Source organism: Dasypus novemcinctus, chromosome 23, assembly GCF_030445035.2.
Source record: "Dasypus novemcinctus isolate mDasNov1 chromosome 23, mDasNov1.1.hap2, whole genome shotgun sequence".
Classification (NCBI taxonomy): Eukaryota; Metazoa; Chordata; class Mammalia; order Cingulata; family Dasypodidae; genus Dasypus; species Dasypus novemcinctus.
The window spans coordinates 25891602-25911659 of record NC_080695.1 but is presented as its reverse complement, the minus strand read 5'-3'; the positions used below and the strand labels follow the sequence as shown (position 1 = coordinate 25911659).

General features: G+C 38.8%; 1 pseudogene; it reads left to right on the top strand.

Annotated features, from left to right (window-relative positions):
* The window catches only part of LOC111760601 (uncharacterized), a 48458-nt pseudogene extending 31785 nt beyond the window's left edge, over positions 1 to 16673 (top strand).
* The last annotated feature ends 3385 nt before the right edge of the window (positions 16674 to 20058 follow it).

The window sequence follows — 20058 nt, the reverse complement described above, 5'->3', positions numbered from 1 at the left end:
AGAGTTATTTATACAGAATTTGTTCTGTTGAAGCAATATGTTACGTGATTTTCCAAATCAAATTGATGATTCTTTGGCCGAGGTGAGTTAGAGGTTAAAATCGAGCATCAGAAAGACGGGTGTTTGGACATGGAGATAATTTCCATTCTCATGGTCTCAGGGACAAAGTTCAAACAAAAGCAAATGTCCTTCTTTACTTCATATATCTCTGATTTCTTTTCCGGATTCACTCAGATTTTCCTAAGAAAAAGGTGGTTTTCCCCTCAACCTCTTCTTTCATTTTCAAGCTTTCCACATAAGAAACTTAAAATCAGCTCTTCTTAGCTCTCAAGGTGATTGTTATTGTGTCTTCGCTTGCATTCTGCAGTATTGATTTTTTTGTGTGTTTCAGATATTAACCCTCAGAACTGCAGCTTTTAGTGCCCTGTCAATATCACTAGTGCTCCACTGTGCATACTGGTGTCTAGACAGTTACCAGATAGAGCAAGTGTTCAGGAACGGGGATGCTTTACCAGGATGTGACTAAGATGGCATTTGGCATTTGGCTTTTGTGAGTGTTTGACCCACATGCCTAATGATTGTGCCAAGAGCTATTGTGTTCCCTTTCTGATGGTGGCTTCTGAATATGAAAGTGTGAGGTAGTTCAAAGAGACATGTGAAGTGTTTGCTCAACCAGTGAGCTACATACAGTCCTCTAGAGAGGATGGTTTATCTTTTTTATTTTTTTCAGGAAGTACTGAGTATCAAAAATGGGACCTTGTGCATGGGAAGCAGGTGCTCAAACACTGAGTTCCATCCACTCGCCTGTAGAGGGTTTTTTTCCCCAATGAACTTTTTAATTTTTTTAAGAGAAACTTAGATTACATAAATGATACACATACAAAAATTAGATGATTCCCATGTGCCTTGCTCACATATTTTCCCACATTAATAACATCCTTCATTAGTGTGGTACATCTGCCACAATTAATGAACATATCTGGGAGCATTGTCATTAAGTAATGATTATAGTTTACATTGTAGTTTACAACTCTCTCCCGCACATTTTTACAAGTTATTACAAGATATACAAGGGCCTATATCTGTCATTGCAATGTCATTTGGGACAATCCCAAGTCCACACCTATTTTTCCCTCTCCCTCTCCTCAGAATCTCCAGTTGCCACTGCCTCCACAACCATCGTAAAAGTTCTTCCATTGCTAGGATCACATTGAGTAGTGTTAACTGATGTGAAACTGAAGCTTGGTGTGTGGATTATTGTGAATACATAAAAAATTTATTTTCACTTTAACACTCATGAAATATACTTTTTCAAAGAATGTTATCTTTGCCTTTTGCTGCACTAGTCATACACTCAAGAAACTTAAAGGTGAATTCTTGTTAGAATTGGGTTTCTAATCAGATTAGATTCTCATAGTTTTTATCTCACAGTATACTTACAGTCCACACTTTGCAGATCCTTTATCTACTTGAAAAGTTTGGCATTATGTGTCCTGTATGAAGGAATGAAGCTGAATGATGAAAAAAAGCTTAAGTGGTTTCATTCTAAATATATTCCTTTTTATTTTATTTTTTTCTGCCTAACAGTATTCCGTACTTGATTTTCATTGCAGTGAAGATCCCAGTGTAATTACAACCGCCGCTATCTAGCCTCTCAGTTCTGTCAATATTGACAGCCATTACCTGTCTCCTCACAGCTAAGCATTCTCTCATGGTTATCTGTTGTACAGAATTGTAATTGGTCTTTGTCCTTTTGTCTATTCTTTCTACAGGTTGGGTGTACTTTTAGATACTTTTCAACGGACTTGATTAAAGCAGTTTATGAATTCACTACTGAAAAACTAGAATTCCTTACTGATGTAAGTTCTGGATTTCTCTTTTTTATTCTCAGTGATGAACTGGCTTCAAGTTCCTAAGTTGAATACCAATAATTGTGGAAAGTCCTTGAATATTTACTTAATTAAGAAAATGAAAATCTAATAGCTTGTGCATTGCCTTGATTTTTCTACTATTTTATTGAGCTCTAAAAAAATGCACAACAAATAGTATCTATTTAAAATGTACAGTTGACTGAGTTTTGCCCTAGTTTCAAACCCATGAAAACATCTTAACAATGAAAATAGTGAACATATCCATCACCAGCAAACATTTCCTTGTGCCCCTGTGTAATCACACCCACATCCCTGCTCCACCATGAAACTTCACCCACTGACCTGCTTTCTGTCAATATAGATTAGGATTTTTTTGGTAGAATTTTATATAAAAGGAATCATAGAGCATGTACTCTTTTTCCCTGTCTCTTTCACTGGTGCAACTGTATTTTATTTTGTGCTGACATCTACATTTAACATAGGTGCGATTTTAATCCCTTTATGAGCACAATTCAGTGTCATTGATCACATTTACAATATTGTGCAACCATCATCATCACCATCCATTATCCAAACCCTTTCACCCAAAACAGAAATTCTTTAACCTTTCAGCAATAATTCCCTAATACCTCTCTCCCCCAGCCCCTAGTAACTTCTAATCTACTTTCAGTCTCTGTGAATTTGCTTGTTCTAGATAATTTCTTATACATGGAATCATACAACATTTGTCCTTTTTTTCCTGGCTTATTTAACTTAGCATAATGTTTTCAAGGTTCATCCATGTTGTAGAAGGCCTCACAACTTTCACTGTTTTTTATGATTGAAGAATAATCCATTTTATATATATACTGCATTTCGTTCATCCATTCATCTGTCAGTGTACACCTGGGCAGTCTCCATTTTTTGGCTATTGTGAATAATGTTGCTATGAACATTAGTGTATAAATATCGGAGTCCCTGCCTTCAATTATTTTGGGTATATGCCTATGAATGGAATTTCTGGTTCATATGGTAAATGTGTTGGACTTTTTGAGGAAACACCAGACTGTTTCCCATAGCAGCTGCATCATTTTATGCTCCCACCAACAATGAAAGAAATTTCCCATTTCTCCACATCCTTTTCTAGCCTGTTATTTTCTGGCTTTTTAAGAAAAGCCATTTGAGTGGGTATGAAATGGTGTCTCATTGTGGTTTTGATTTGATTTTCCCTAATGGCTAGTGATGTTGAACATCTTTTCATGCACTGGTCAGCCATTTTTTTGAAGCTGCCTAGTTGGTCATCTTGCACTCAAACTACTCCATTATGAGTATTAATGAAATCAAGGTCAAATAATATAGCCCTGCAATCCTAAATGACCTTCATGTTGTCCAAAGCCACAGCTGGGACTTTTGATGCAAAGCTGAGGTCCTCAGTAGCCAAAGTGGGCAGCAAAGGGCTGACCAGTTGCCTGGGTTTGGCAGAAAACTCTAGTACTTTTTTTCTGAGATTTATCCATGATTTTGTACATATTTATATTGTATGGGTATACCATAAACTTATAACATAAACCCAAGAAGCATTCCCTCTGCGGGATTATTCCAGCAATTATTTAAAGCTTGTAATTCTGTGAAAAAGGGTTTTGGAATAAAAATACAATTAGGTTTGTGCTTTAAATTATTCAAACCCTAGCCTGTTAACAGCAGACATTTTTGGAACTACCACACTTCTTGTTCAAAAGAATGGTCATTTGCATGGTATTTCGGTTTTGTGTGTCTCTTTATCAACATGTTCAAATACAGTGAGGTTGAATATTTAACATTTTATTTACTTGCTTAATCACAAATCTGTCTGTCCCTTCATTCACCCATCCACCCACCCATCACCCATCAACCTGACCCCCCTCCCTCCCTCCCTCTCTTCTTCCCTCTCTCTTTCCCTCGCTCCCTCTCTCTCATGCATCCATCCATCTTATATTTGGTACATTTCAAGCTAAATTTCAAACATCAGTACACTTCCCCTTAATACTATGGCAATCCTCAAATAGAGCTTAATATCCTTTTATGGATTGCCTCTTGATGAGACATTTACAAAGAATGAAACATAGATACTTCAAGTGTACATGCACTAATGTTTGCAAAATGCACATGCCAGTGTAATGCAAACCCCTGTCAAGTCATATTACATTATCATGTCAGAAAGTGCCACTAGCCCTCTTCCCAGATAATCTTTTCTTCACTGCAGGTAAATTTTGCCTGTTAAAAATTTCATGTAAATGGACCAATGTCATATGTACTTTATGTCTTGCTTCTTCTGCTTAGAATGGTGTTTTTGAGATTAATTCATCAAATGGTATGGTTCACTAAACCATTCCATTCCATTGCTGAGTCATATTCTGTTGAATGACTACCTCTATTTAAAGCACTGTTTTCAAAGAAACTGTTGGAATTAAGGTATCAACCTTTCATGACTATATAGTTAAATCCAGGGCAGTCTATCGAGAGCAGTTATCAGGAGCAGTCTGAACTTACTCTGAGGAAATCTTTGTCTTCATTCCATAAGAGTGTAATAGAATGAAAATCAAAATCTTACAGAATTTGCATATTATTAGTGTCCTCTTAATATCATGATGTTAGTTCTATGTACTGTCTTAAAAGTTGATTACTTCTAAATCAGCTCATTGATCCATTGTATTTAAAATTGTTTTATTTTATGCAAGGTAAAAATCAACTTATCCCAAAAACACTTCATCAGGCAGATCCCACTACAGTGTTAGTCATAGGATCAGGTAGGGCCCATAGTGACCTAGAAGCCATTTGCTACTTAAGGACTCTCAAATTTGCAATATGTAACAACACTGAGACCAAACAAAAAAAACATGAAGCTGCCAACTTCAAGTTTTTCTTGAGTAGCTCCTTGTTTTGGAGAGTTTTTGAAGGGCATGGGTATTTCTTTGAGGTAGATTTAAAGTAACTATCAGTGATTCATTTTATTTGCTATATTCTACATTCCTTTAAGGCTTCTCACTATTTCAATTATTACAATTACAGCTACTTGATATTCTGCCTTACAATTACATATGTGGACCTGATTTTTATGGATTTCCTGTCAGCATTGTTGCCTCCTTTGGAATTATTTCAGTTGCTATTTTATTCTGGAAATTTATTCTAGCTGTGAGTATATTAAATTAACTTGTAGGCATACTGTGAGTTGTAAAAAAGCAGCACTTTCATAGACATGGTTCTTTTATTCTGTTTTAGATTAACAATGTACATACAAATTAATGCTTAAAATTGAAGCTACCCTTGTAAAATAATTGTTTTAGAAAGAACCCAGGGAACAAGAGAACTGTATAATCTCAATGAGAAATCTTCAAAGTATAAATTCTTTATATCAAAAAGTAAACATTGAGTATCAGGCAGGCACTTTCATACATTGTTAGAATTGTGAATTCATACAATTATCCTCAAAACCAGTTTCATAATAAGTATCTGAAACCCTAAAAATGTTCCTATGTTTTTATTCAGTATAAGTCCATTTCTAGAAATCTAACTTAAAGAACTAGTCAGACATGCATTCTAAGATTTTGACCATGGATATTTAATGGGATAGTCTTTGTTAGACTCCAAATCTGGCAGCAACCTAAATGCACAATAACTTCAGGGGCAATCACCGGACATTGTAAATCCTCACAGGGCCCACTGGATGGAATGGGGGAGAGTATGGGCCATGATGTGGACCATTGACCATGAGGTGCAGAGGTGCCTAAAGATGTACTTACCAAATGCAATGGAGGTGTCATGATGATGGGAATGAGTGTTGCTGGGGGGGGAGAGCTGGGGTGGGGGTGGTGGGGTTGAATGGGACCTCATATATACATATTTTTAGTGTAATATTATTACAAAGTCAATTAAAAAAAAAAGACAGAGCTCTGATAATTATAACATTTTAAATAAAATTGATAAAACATAAAAATGTATAAAATTAAACGTTGCTATCAAGCAAATATGAATAATTATTATCAACATGTTTAATATCTTGATTTATCAAAACTTTGAAACAATTTGAATGGAAAAAATGTTGTGCAAAATAAAATAAATAAATATCCTTAAGACATTCAAAAAATAAATAAATAAATGCACAATAGTAGGGGACTTGTTTGACTCATATATCTATGCATATAATCACCTAAAAGGATCTGGTTTTGACCAATGGGAGAAATAAGAAATCCCTTTGCAAAGCAAACATTTGTAGTATTTATTATGAAAAACAACAGGATAAAGCCTGAGGCCAGAACTAGGACCCAGTTAGTTGATATTCAAACATCACCCTTAAGGAGTGAAATGCAGAGTAAAAGCAGGGTCTCCTGTTCATGTTCTCTCATATTCCCTCATCTTTCTAACACATTTAACTGAGAGAGGGGACTTTATACTTGATGTATATTTTAGGTTCTTTTTAACATGTTAATGGAAGAGAGAGTAAGACCTTAGCACATCTGGCCTTAAATCCTCAGTTTTAAAACATAATTTGGAACAAATTATTTTGCATAAAATGACCTTTGCAGGTGACTGCAACTTACCAGTCAAAATGCCCAGATGCTTTGTCTACAAATCTTTCTAAACTTGGGTGCACTCTCCCTGTTTTTTTACTGAAATGGTCCTAACATGGTAAATGAATTTTCCTCCTTGCATATTGATTGGAAAATTCCTTAGAAATCTAAGGTTCCTTCAGAAGAAGGAAAAGTGCACAATACAAAGGTGCTCTGTTTCCATCCCTGTTTCTCTCCTTTCAAACACCCAACCTCAGTTCTTATTTTCACGGGAATCAGCTGTCTTTATCCTGGGCCTGCTGCCCTAGCACAGATCTTGGCTGTTGAAGCCCTTGTCCTTGCTCTCAGCTGCCTGCCCATGTCTCCTCCTGCTCTCCCTTGTCTTCTGCTTAGCATGACATGGGGGGAAAGGAAGCTCATTGCCTTCTGAGTGAGGCTGTGATGTTAGAGGTATACACATCACTTTCCCATTGTTTCTGGAATCATTTTCCAAAAGCAGCATTATCATGAATGGTGTGTGCATATACAATAATATTCCAATATCTCAGCAAGGTTTTTGGGCTGGCCTCAGCACCTGATGGCCACTTTTAACATTTGAATGTGGAAATAGGTTCCCAATGACCCTTTACAAGGGTTAAATGGGGTCCAGGCTGAATTTTATTGAGCCGTAATTCAATTATCTCTTCAGGGGATGACTGGAGGTTTGGAAGCACTTTTGTCCTTTCTGGAAGATGTTGGCCAATATTTCTTTTGTTGTTTGTGCATTTCCTCTAGCACTGTCCCATTCATTTAATGATTAGATGACCTCTGATTTTTTTAATGGTCTGGGAGAGACATAGGACCTGGCTTATTGGAATAGTTTGCCAATTCAAAGTTAGCCAATTCTGAGTAAGATTTCAACAATACTTTTTCATTAGGGAAAGAAGTCTATCACAGTCCAAGATTTTACGTTTGTTTTGTTACAGCTTTCTAAAACAATTTGTGGCTCTGGACCCCATTATGGCTATTGGAGTTGAGAAGTAAATGATTTCAAGCAACTGAAGCTTTAAGCATTTTCTTTTTAAATTGCCCCACTTTTCCATTATGACAGATAAGTAGATTTGTGCATGTCAAAGGGATAATTAAATAGAGCTTTACTTCCAAAATAATATATCTGCCTTAGTGCACCGGTTGAAAATTGTAAGTAAAAGTAACGATTAATTCTTACTGGCCTCAATATGGTTTGCCTTAGGTTAACATCACAACACTTTCAGGACCTATTGAACTCCTGCATAACGTAAGTCAGTCTCTGCATGTTACATCAGAATCTAAGAGACATCAACATGTCAAACATCGGGACTTGAAAAGAGTTTGGCTGCTATTAATAATAATTTGGCTTTTCAGCCTTTTTGTACACCAGGTCTTTTGAGCCCTATATTTTTCCATGCTGTTGACAGCAGTAAGAGTTGGGAGTCTGGGAAACTCAGCCTTCTTTTGACTCTAGAATTCCAGTACTACTGCCAGAATGGCTTTAATGGCTTTTTATGTTTAAGGGCTTAGGAGGAATGTTTTCCCGCAATTCCATGGGTAATTTTCACATCAATCAGCACTGCCCTCCTAGAAATGAATCAGAACAAAAAATCTTTAAGAGATGATTCTTGAGATTTTGCCCCAAATTGAACAGTCCTACCCCTTTTAATGAAGAAGAGAGAATTTTTAAAGTAAATTTAGCAATGTTTTGAATCACCATTATAAAAGTTTCATTTGCGCTATTTCACTTGAAAAAATTTCCATCTCCTTTGCTTTCCCCTTATCATGCATTCATGAAGCACTCTATGTTGTAAACAGAAAAGTTGTGGATGCCATGAAATTTTATGACTTCAAGTATTTCCTTCATTCTTTACTTCGTTATGTGATTGTTTGACTAGGTACAAAATGGTCAATTCTTTTTACCTGAAATATAGGGCATAGGTTTGAAATATGAGTTGATGTTTCTCCTTTTTAGCCTAAGCCCCAGTGTTTCTTTTGAAATTCTAATACATTTTTCTTCCTACCTTATATGCAAATATCAGAATAAGAAATATCTAGAGAAAAATTAAAAGATAGCATTTTCCCAAATGCCTCTGAATTTGCAGGAGCAAAGCTGTCTATACTTATTTCAGAATTTTCATTATATGCCTTACCTTTTATGAGGAATAAGTGTTTAGTATCTTAGAATATAAAAACTGTAAGATATCAGAGCGGGTTTAGCTTAATTTTGAACACCTGACTCACATATATGAGGTCCGAGGTTCAATCACCAGTACTTCCTTTAAAAACAAACATCAAAAAACCCACACACATACCCACAAAAAGCTGTGATATCTTGTTGCCATAAGGTATAATGTCTGTTGTGATCCTGGCAATTAATTCTCTAATACGAATGTTTTGTTTTGGATTAAAATTAAACATCGTGACTCTCATGGTAGTGAAGCAAAGATGAACTGTGAAACACTTTTAGGATCAAAAATAAAGGGTTCACCTTAAGATTGAGAAGGAACAGATAAAGAACAGATCATTCTAGTGATGATTTAAATCACAGTCCTGAAAATCATCACATCTTAAATGTCTTTTCTCAAATCTATTTGGTCAAGAGATGTGAGTGCAAGATTCCGATGCACATTTACAGATTCACAGATTTGAAATGTGGCCTCAGGATGGAGACATGTGCAGATTACTTATCTCTTCTGCATTTCTGGTGCACAATTTCTTGTAACCTTCAGGACGGTGACTCTTTATTCTGTCATATTTCAACCAGTTACTAACCTAGGTAGCCCTTAGGAAGTGATGATGGACAGGCTAATTACGCCAAGGAATCAAAGCTTTGAAGATCCTCCTTGAGTAGTTACTCTTCAGTTGATCAGGTGAGGTATCATCATATGGAACTCTAGGCCTGGCACAGATTTTTGCTGGAGACACTGATAGGCTCATCCATTCACATGGGAAATAAATCATGTGAATTTCCTGCTTATTAAACAGTTACTTGTATGCAATAGGGTTTTCAGAAGGAAGTTCTAAACCGGCCCTGTTTCATCTTGCTAGATAATTGTTGTGGGTTGACTAATGTCTTAGAAAATTTGATATGTTGAAGTTCTAATCCCCAGTTCTCTAGAATGTAATCTTATTTGCAAATTGGGTAGTTTCCAATGGATGTAAGCAAGTTAAAATAAGATCATTCTGGAGTAGTTTGGTTCTTACAAGCAGAGGTAGTTTGGATATAGACAAAGTGGAGAACACATGGGATGACTGAGCAGAGAATGCCATGGGTTGTCAACAAATCAGCAGATGCTAGAAGAGATGTGGAATGGATTCTTCCCCACAGCTTTTGAAAGAAGCATGGCCTATGGCATCTTCATTTTGGAATTTCAGCCTCCAGAAATGTGAGACAATAAATTTCTGTAGATTTAAGCCACCAGTTTTTGGAAATTTGCAACAGAAGCCCTAGCAAAATAAGAAAATTTTTGCTACCAGGAAGTAGGGTGCTGCTTTAACAAATATCTAATCATATGGAGGTGACATTGGAATTGAGTAATGGGTAAAAGCTGTAAGAATTTTGAGATGCTTGATAGAAAAATCCTACATTGCCCTGAAGACACTGTAGGTAGAAATATGGATGTTAAAGGTGATTCTGTTGGGGGCACAGAAAAAAGGAAAGGGAACTGTAGACAAAGATTATATTGTCTTAGAGAATATGTAGATCATCATGAACAGAATTCTGCTAGAAAGAGGAATATTAATGCAGTTGCTAATGGTAAGAACCAAAGGAAATGCTGAATGTGTTTTTGGAAATTGGAGGAAAGGTGATCCTTGTCCTGAAGTGGCATAGAACTTGGAAGAATTGTGCTCTGAAGCTGTATGGAAGGCAGAATTTGTAAGTGATAAGGACAGACTTTTAGTTAAGGAGATTTCCAAGCAAAGCTGGAAGGTAGAATCTGGTTTCTCCTTGCTACTTGTGATAAAATGTCTCAGGAAAGAGGTAAATTGAAGAATGAACTGTTAAACAAATAGGAACCAAGAATTCATTTGGAAAATCTCAGCCTATGCAAATATTTAACTATGGAAACATGGCCATGGGTATGGCTGGACAACCATTTGCTAAAAATGATTAGATGTGTGACAAGTGGATCCAACAAACAATCTCAACAGAAGCCAGGAAGGGAGATGCAATTATCTCCCTCCCTGTGGAGGACCCTCTCAACTAATGGCTTAGAAACCCCAAAATTTCACAGAAGATGGACAGGGTTTTCAACAAGTTCATATCAGCAGAGAACCTGCCATCCTGGACTGAGAGGGACAGAGATGGGCTGGAATGAAGAAAGAATGACTCCAAGGGTCTAAGTTGCCCAATCTAATGTGACAGGTGTCCTTATAAGAGGAAATTTGGACCCAGACAGACAGAGCAGGGGACACCGTGTAATGACTGAGGCAGAGAATGCCTTGGATTTTTTGACACCAGAAGAAGCTAGAAGAGGCTGAATCTAGATTCAGATTCTGAGGCTGAATCTAGAACAGATTTTTCTCTACTGGCTTTGAAGGACTCATGGCCCTGCTGAAATCTTGATTTTAGACTTCTAGTCTCCAGTACTGTGAGACAATTTCTGTTGGTTTAAGCCACCTAGTTTGTGGCACTTTGTTATGGCAGCCCAAGCAAAGTAAGGCAACAATTATTTCCGAGACTGCAAACACATATTTCTGTCCTTAATCTAGCACTGAGCATGAGGAACCTTCTCTGCTCATTTTTCCAAAGGCCTTAGGCTAGGAAAAGAGGCCTAGCCAGGGGGGCAGGGAGTCATGACTTCTCCATCCCTGCTTTAGTCTTATTTATTTAATTTATTTAATAAAGGTTTTTTTCACTTTTGTTGTAACAGGACATCGAAAGCTGTTTGAAAGAGCACATGGAGCTCAGTGAACAAAGCAAATCCTTCAAAACAACTCAGAAAGATTTGGAGGGAGTTCTGACTCCTGAAGATAATATTGAAGTAAGCTCATTCCTGTGTACACAATTCAAAATCTAATTAAAAGTGGGAGAATCTTTCTGATTCTCTCTTGTTCTTTTTTTTGGCTTTGACTAATTGCTCGGTGCAGTTGAAGGCTCTACGATGCAAAGATGAATCTCAGGCCAAAAAGACAGGAGGAAATACATTAAAAAGGAGAAATTTATCAGGTAAGATCAATGTCAGGGAGGTTGGATCACTTTGCCTTTAGTCAAGTACCTTCTTGATACTCTTGAACTTGATGTATCTCTTCCTAAGTATTGGCATTATAAAGTTCCATCCTTGGATTTGTTTACATGTCTGCCTGTGTTGGGCCCAGGTAGGTGCTGGGCATTGTAGAGCATTGGACAAGAACAGAACTCTAAGCCCTTTCCCCTATCCCTATGGAAATTAGATACATGAGGGGAAGTTAGAGCAGCATTAGTTGGGTCTTACCCCTCTATGTTCTGCACACTTTCCTGTCAGGTCCCATGTGATAACAGACTTGTTTCTCATCTCACGGAGATGGTCTTTTTATTGGTGCTCATCATCTCTGAAGCATCTGTGTGTTATCAAGACTTACAACCAGGGTTAGAACACAGAGATGGTAGAGCCACCTACTGGGGCATTGCCCTTAGAGGTGGGGGTATAGGAAGAGCAGTGGCCTTCTCTGCTAATGACGGACATGTTACTAGAGCCATTCCTCAAGTTGAATGTCACTACCACAAGTGTTCAAGTGATACAGTGTGTGTCTACTCCTGGGAAAGCTTCAGGGGAGAAGAGAAGAGGGAATGTGGGAATTGGGTCTTTTCCCAGACAGAAGTCAGATCTGGGAGAGAAGAGAGTCATTTTCACCCCTCCTTTCCTAGGACAACAAAGAGAACCTTTTCCTTCTACACACAGTCTTCATTCTTCCTAAGTTTTCAATTATTTTAAGAATGAATTGCCCGAATGAATCTTGACAGCTTATTGCAGTTTTTAAAAATTGTTTAAACAAGAAATAATTGTTGAGTTTCTTGAAAAGACTGAATTCTTGTTTTTTAGGTGATTGCAATGGGAGGGTGGAAAATCGAATGCCTCAGATGGTGGATGTCTTGCAGGTATAACTCCTACTACAGAGTATCCTAAGTGCCGGGAGTTCCTACTATGCCTCACTTGTAACAAAATTTTCTCCCTGTTGTGACTTTTAGGCCCAAAATGCAATACTGGAAGTAGAAAAAGATCTAAAACTGTTACAGGAGAGGCTGACAGCTTTGACAATCAATAAAGACAATGTGGCAGGTGGGTTGCTTGTTGAGAAGAAATTTCCATTCAGTGGAAATGATTTTGCAGTGTGAAGGTAAAGAATCCTTTCAGGATTCTCTGTCCTCAGCCCCCTAAACACATTTGAATGCCCAAGTGAACAAGTTGCAGCTGAAGAATGATTTGTCCTTTGCAGAATCCTTAAAGGAAGTAGAAAACGACTACAATTCATTGCTGTCTTTGAAAGCAGCAATGGAAAAGGAATGCAGATCCGAGACCCTGAAAACAGAGTCTCTCCAGGAAGTCCATGAAAAGAGAAAGAAGGCCATACAAGAGTAAGAGGTTTTATATGTTCATTGTTTCAGATGTTGTAACCTGTGAATGTGAAGACTCATGAACGTATTTTATCTCTCCTCAGAAGAGGTACCACACTATGTCTACCATATTTAATCATCGTAGAATTGTGCTTCTTCCTGCCTGCCTTGACTTCTATCATCCTCATTGTTCTTTTACAGGGAATCTGGCCTGTAATTCTGGGGCTGAGTGGGGGAGGGGTGGTCCAGAAACCACTATTTATGGCTCTTGAGCTGCCTCTGTCTTTCTGATGTTCCAGTGCTCTCTGTATTTTTTCTTTTCGTTGTTGTTTTCACCTTTGCTTTCTCTCTGACCAAGTTATTGGATTCAGATTTCTCTTCTATTTCTTGCTTTGGCTCATAAAAATCTTGAGTGACAGGTATGAGGTGATCTTTTTTCGAAGAATAAAATTTTCCAGGACTTTAAGGAATTCTTAACGAACAAAAGTGTTTTACATTGTAGAATAAATATAAAATATTCAGCCCAAACATTATATGACACCATTGTGGAAAGGAGGGTGGGAGTTGTGACCATAGAAAGCATTGAGTAGTTCATTACTCCTCCACAATTTATATCTCAAATTTGGAGTTAGGTAACTTTTGAAACATAAACTCTTATGCAGCATTTTGTGTTCTTGCTGCATAAAAATCCATTTTTATTTCCTTGAAAATGGGTTTCTTGCATCTGTTGCTATTTCTGGCTGCTCATACATGTTATTATTCAGTGTACACAGAAATTTCCATGAAAGCATGTCTTGCTGAGAAAATAGTTCATCGCTCAGGAGCTGCTGCCTGATGCCATTAAACATCAAAAATGGACCACTGCTTTTTCCCTCCTTTTGTGCTCATTGAGCAACCACAGTTTAATTTTTCCTAAAATTACTGTAGCTCACTAAATATCTGACCCACTAGAAAGAACCATTTCTCATTTCTGAAATAGTTTCAAAGAGCTTATATTTACCACCAGTAATCATTTGGTTACTTACATGCCAATTGTTCTTCTTTATGATATGGAATTAGCTTCTCCCACATCCATTTTATGCCCCTATCTGCCTACTGGGTTAGATCAGTCCCCCATCACCTTTCCTGCCTGGAAAGGCTGAATTATGACCTACAGAGAAATCAGGTCCTAATTCCTGGCACCTATGATTGTTGCCTTATGTGGCACAGATATTGCCAGTGTGATTGAGCATCTTGAGATGGAGAGAGTATCCTGGACTATCCAGGTGAGCCTTCGATGCCATCACAATTTTCCTTCTAAGACCGAGGCAGAGGGTGCTTACACACACACACACACTCACATGAGAAGGTGATGTGAAGACAGAGGCAGAGGCTGGAGATAGCGGCCACCAGCCAAGGAATGCTGCAAGCCACCAGAAGCTGAAAGATACCAAGGACAGACTCAAACTAGTGCCCCTATAGGGAGTGTGGCCCCGCCTGCCAAAACCTCGACTTGGGCCCCATCATACTAATTTTGTACTTCTGGATTCCAGAGCTGTAAGAAAATAATTTTTTAAAAATAAATGTTTGAAGCCTCCACTTTGGTCATTTGTTGCAACTTCCACACGAAATGAATATACTGCCCAGGTTCCCTAATTACTCTCCTTACCTCCACTTTCCCATCTTTAAACACATTTCCAACTCTGATTCATTCTCCCTATAGTTGCTAGAGTGTTCTTTGTAGGCAGGTTCTCTGTTCCTGCCTTCTTTTGATTCTGGGACATTCCATGCTCTGCAGGGTCAGTCCAGGGTTCCTCAGTAGGGCCTGGGGAGCTTCCCCTCAGCAGGTCCCTGGCGGCCTCTCCTTGTGCATTTTCTGCAGCTCCTTCTGATGCATCCCAAGCTGCAGCCACTCTGCTCAGGTCCCTTGGGCCTCCAGAAGCCTCTTTGCCTTTGTGTACACTGTATATTTTCTGCTCTTCACCTGGCAATCTCCTACCCACTCAGATACTTACCTGCCTCAAAATCTCTTCTGGAGAGATGGATATAAACAAAATGATGGATAGACATGGAGACTGAATGTTGGCTCATTTCTTTTACTTGTAATGTAACCTCTGAATACATTAGGGTTCCTCTCATGTCATCAGGTATATGCAATTCCTTTGTCTTTTTTTCTTTCTATCTTTTAGATTTTTAGTTATTCTACATTTCCTTTATTAGATTGGGTAGATATAGATTGTATTTTCCTTCCCCCTTCCTTTTTTTTTTTTTTTTTTTTTGGTCATTTTCTGTATCCTTGATTTAATCTGCTAATAAGTGGTATTTTTACCTCTTCTTCTTGAGATTTAACTGTATCTATTTCCCTCTTTGCGCTATCATGGTAGTGTATTTTACCCTTATATACATTTAAAGCCATACAAGACATTTTTTGGTATTTTACAGTCCATTCTTTTTCTATATTCAAGTTTGTTGAAAATAATCCACAAAATCTCAAGGCCTCAAAAAGGAAGCAAGATTATGAAACCGATTCTGAGAAGCCCTGATGCGTAGAACCTTCCACAGAGAGGTAGGGAGCTTTACATGGATGTGCAATTCCTTCTCTACTGTAAAACCCACTTCAAGGGCTTTTTGTTCCAGTGAGTAATCACTGTGATGCCTGGAAAGCATCCCAAGCACTTACTACAGCCTGAATGGCTCCTGCTCCTGTCCCCTTGCAGGGTGGGGTGTGCACCCCCCATGGACAGCGGACACCCCCGCCCCAACTCTAGTCTACTTTTTGTTGAAGAGAAATCCTGAAAAGGAATCCGGTTAGCACCTACTTCCCACCTTCAAGTTAACTGTTCCAGGGATATACTTTCCCATTTATGTGAGAACTCTAACACAAACAACATATTTTAGTATGCAAGTTGTTTGTCCTGAAGAGTGAAGAAATTGTTGTGATTTCCCTTGGTGGATAGTCTACTGCAAGGCCTGTATTGGGAGAGGAAGCATTTGCTTACTATTGTTAGAGGTTCCTTTATTTGTATTCTGTAGCATAATACTTTATTCATAAATTGTCTTTCTCTGTAATTTTACTCTCCAAGATGATGAATTTCTCCTAATGCCCCATGGATCTTTCTTCTTCTTCTCATTATCATGCATTAATGCCTATGAGTCCATTTTCAGTCATAAATATTCATATGTTGCCTGGTAAGATATGGAAGTCAGATTTTACATAGACTGAAAGAATTTTTAAAATCTACCTGTGGCTTGAAGAAAAAGACCAGTGCCTCAGTTTTCCTGAAAATTTTCCTATCCAAGGCAGTTATTTTAATTTTTAATGTGTCTTAAATCTAAGTGAATTCCCTTTATATATTGGAGATCCTGGTTTTAGTGTTGAGTTCCCACTAGACTGGAGCCCTGCCCTGCCGAGAATTGACTAATTTGTTAGGGAGCCACCTACACTTACCGGCAGAACTTTGTGGAGCTCAGGGAATGGGCATTCCCCTCATCCACAGCTTTCATTTGGGGTGTCTGGAAAACTCTCTGCCTCTGGTGAGGGACCTGAGTGGATTAAGGAGTTTAAGATGGTGGAGGAAGGAGGCAGAGGGTTTGTAATCCTTCCTCACAGAACTACAAGTCAGAATAGACCTCAGCCGATTTTTGTCCTTTGTCCTTTGTCAGATCCAGAACCTGATGCAGCTCCCGTGAAGAACAGCAGCTGCAGAAGTGCATCCCCCCCCTGAGGAGCTGGTGGATGGCAAGGTAAATGCTGCCCTCGATTGTTTTCAATTCTAACAAGTATTGAAGAAAACTTTTCTCTTTTCTTCTAACCCCATTTTCTGGCCTTACTTCTTTCTGTGTGTTATGTTATACTTGAATTTTCTCTCTCCCTCTCTCTCTTGTTTTTTTAAAGCACAAAAACCAGACACTTTCCCAATTGATTACCTCTACATAGCTCACTTCCATATGTAACATTGTTTTTGTCAGAAAGTACATTCCTAGAACTCCAGGACTCCACACCTATCTGAAAGAACTTCGTGCCCACAGGAAAACCTCCAGAGACTAGATGACTCTTTTCTCAGGGAGGCGAGCAGAGGGAGTATGAGCAGGCACCTGCAAGCAGAATGTGTGGCCCTGGGAATGGATCTAATTCTTCTCAGAACTTCTGTTTCCTCAAATTTACAGCAGGGTGTTCATCCTTTACTTGCAGAGTTCTGAGAATCAGAGAGAAGACATGATAAGATTGTGGAAGGGCTCTAAACAGTATCTAGAACCGCATGTGCAGAGCCTGGGATTTCATTTCCATTCCTTCTGTTTCATCTCATTTCTAAATAACCATCTACTATGATGAAGGTGGAGGCAGGGCTGCGAAGGTTCTGGAAATGAAGTCTCTCTGAGGAGTAGAGTTTCTGGCACTGATGCTGCTATTTGGGATCCTAGTGGAGGGGACATGCCAGGTGCTGACACCTGCTCCTTAGGGTTTGTGCTTTACGCGGCAATGGTGCTTTTGTCTATGACATCAAAATTTTTCAAAACTTTACCTGCAGATCAATAGGATTCAAGAGGATCCCCCTTTTTCCCAGGACGCCCCCTCATGCTCTACCCCATGGGAGGCCCTCTGTCAGCGATGCTACGATATGGGCCATCTCTGCCTCCCTGGTGGCCTCTCGGCTCTGACCTGCTGCCTCCACCTTCACCAGTTGGTAAGATGATCAGAACAACACAAACAGACTAGTAAATTGGACTCTTCCTATCTCTCATCCCTTCCTTCTAGAAAATGTTGCAGGTCATCCTACAGAGCTTTGCAATGAAAGGACACTGTGCCTTTCTTCAAGTTTCTTAAGACACACACTGGGCTGCATCATCCCCCCCCACAGAGCCAGGCAGCAGGTGTCTCTTGTAGACAAGGAAATAGGCTGTTTCTAGAAAGCCAGAAATGTCAATTCTGCAGATGTGTGTTGCACATCTTCTGGGTGTCCTGCTCTGGAAGGGTTATGCCCTGCCCCCAATTGCAAGAGCTGAAAATGTCCTGTCAGAATGACACATGCATTAAGCAGCACAAGGTCATGATCACTACTAATGGAAACACCAGTGAAGGCCTCCAGGGTGCAAGAGAGAGAGATTTCCTTTGGGGTCTCCTAAGACTTTAAGTTTTGTTATCTATGAAACAGGAATGATATTGATTTTATGAGGTTATTGTGAGGATGAAAAGATACAGTACATTAAAGAAAGTATCTTACAAAATGTCTGGCATAGGTTGGGCACTCTTCTCACAGTTTAAGTAAAACTTTATGTACACCGAAGATTATCAAAAGATGTTTTTTGAACTGCATTAATCTGAAGTAAGAGTATAAAGAGTGTGGGTCCAGAGATTTGCAATCGCTGTTTCAAAAGGTAAGGGAAAGACCTCTTTATTAAAATTCAGCTTCCACAAGATAAAGGATAATTTTAAGATGCGTACCAGTCAGTTAAATTCAGAGATCTCTATCAGCCATCTGAAGACTGTTTCCATTACACACAGACAAACAGATGTGGGCACACGTTAACATCACATCAGTGGGCTCAGAAATACCATAGAGGAGAAAATGTATATAGAAAAAACTATGATCAGATTGAAATAAACAAAACCTTCTTGCTTTACAGGACAACCAGTTGGAGATTTGGAGAGGACCCCCAGTTGTGTCAGCATACAAGAGCTACTTTAAATGTTCATATAAATAAAGTTTTTTCACATAAATGAAATCATTCAATATGTGGTCTTTTTGTGACAAGCTCCTTTCACTTAACATGATGCTTTCAAAGTTGATCCATGTCATAGCATGTATCAGTACCTCACTCTTTGTTTTGTCAAATCATATTCCACTATTTGATATATCATATTTTAAAAATCCTTTCACTAGTGGATGGACAGCACTTTTATTTTTTGGCTCTCTCTCTAGTCAATGACCCTTTCTCTACATCTTGGACCTTATTTTGTACAGCACAATGCCACTGAATTCCCAGTGTTAGGTATTTCTGATCACTGCCTCCCATTGCTTTTTAGATCACTTACACTTTCTTTATTGAAATTCTTTGCTTAAGAGGCTGCAAACACAAAAGTCTCCTCAACTTTCTTACCCTCCATGTGTACCCTAGTATCTTCATTTCTCCCCTTGTGCACCACTCCCTTTCAAACCCTTCTCTCTCCCTCTCCACTTCACTTGCTTCTAAAAACGTAGCAACCTGGTTCAGGTATAGGGATTTGCTTCTTAGGAATCTGCACTTGAGCAACTAAATATCACATGCCAATGGATTTAGTGAGTGATATTTACAAGTTCCCCCATATCAAATGGGCATTCAATTCTTTCTGTCCTTCATTATTACCAGCTCCCAACTCCTCATGGGAGGCAGGGAGCTTCTTATCTCAGGAAACTGACAATCTTAAGAAAAGAGGTCTAGGGTCGCTCAGTGAAAATTACCTCCAGTAAGTAAAGTTCACCAGTTGATAAGGGTGTTCTCAGAATTTCTAGTTGGCTTATTTTTATTTTTTTAGATCCTGGGCCCAGGGATTGGATCCAACCCCGTATGTGGGAGGCAGGCACTCAACTACTTGAGCCTTGGCTTTTTAATGCCTTGCTTTTAATACACACAGCTAAGGTTCACTAAACATTTGAAGAAAGATCAACTGTGAATGAGCCACCAAAAGAAACAGAGAAAAAAACCTGGAACTAGGAGAGAAAAAAAGACAATGCAGGGCACCTTCAGGTTTTTGACAGAAAAATTTCTTACCTGAAAAGGATAACCAGCAACATTAACAAAAGTGAGGATATAATAGAGATGTTATCAGTGATACAAGGTCAAACACATTTGCTTTCCATGAACTCTTTTTTCTCAGGAAGCCCTGAAAAAATGAGGGAGTAAAGAAGAAACTAAAAGTTGTGGCTTCTGTGGAAGAGGGAAATCCATAGAATGATGAGAAGGGACTTCCAGGGATAGCAGCGGTGCAGCAGCCCAAGAGTTCACCCAGGGAAGCTGGGAGCAGTAGGGCAGAGCCCCAGGAGGGATATCCCCAAAGAAACAAGGGAGCTACTTACTGTGACCTAATCACAGGAGTTTGACAGCTGGGACAGAGAAATTCCCAGCTATCTAGTAACACATTGAGAACTAAGCAAGT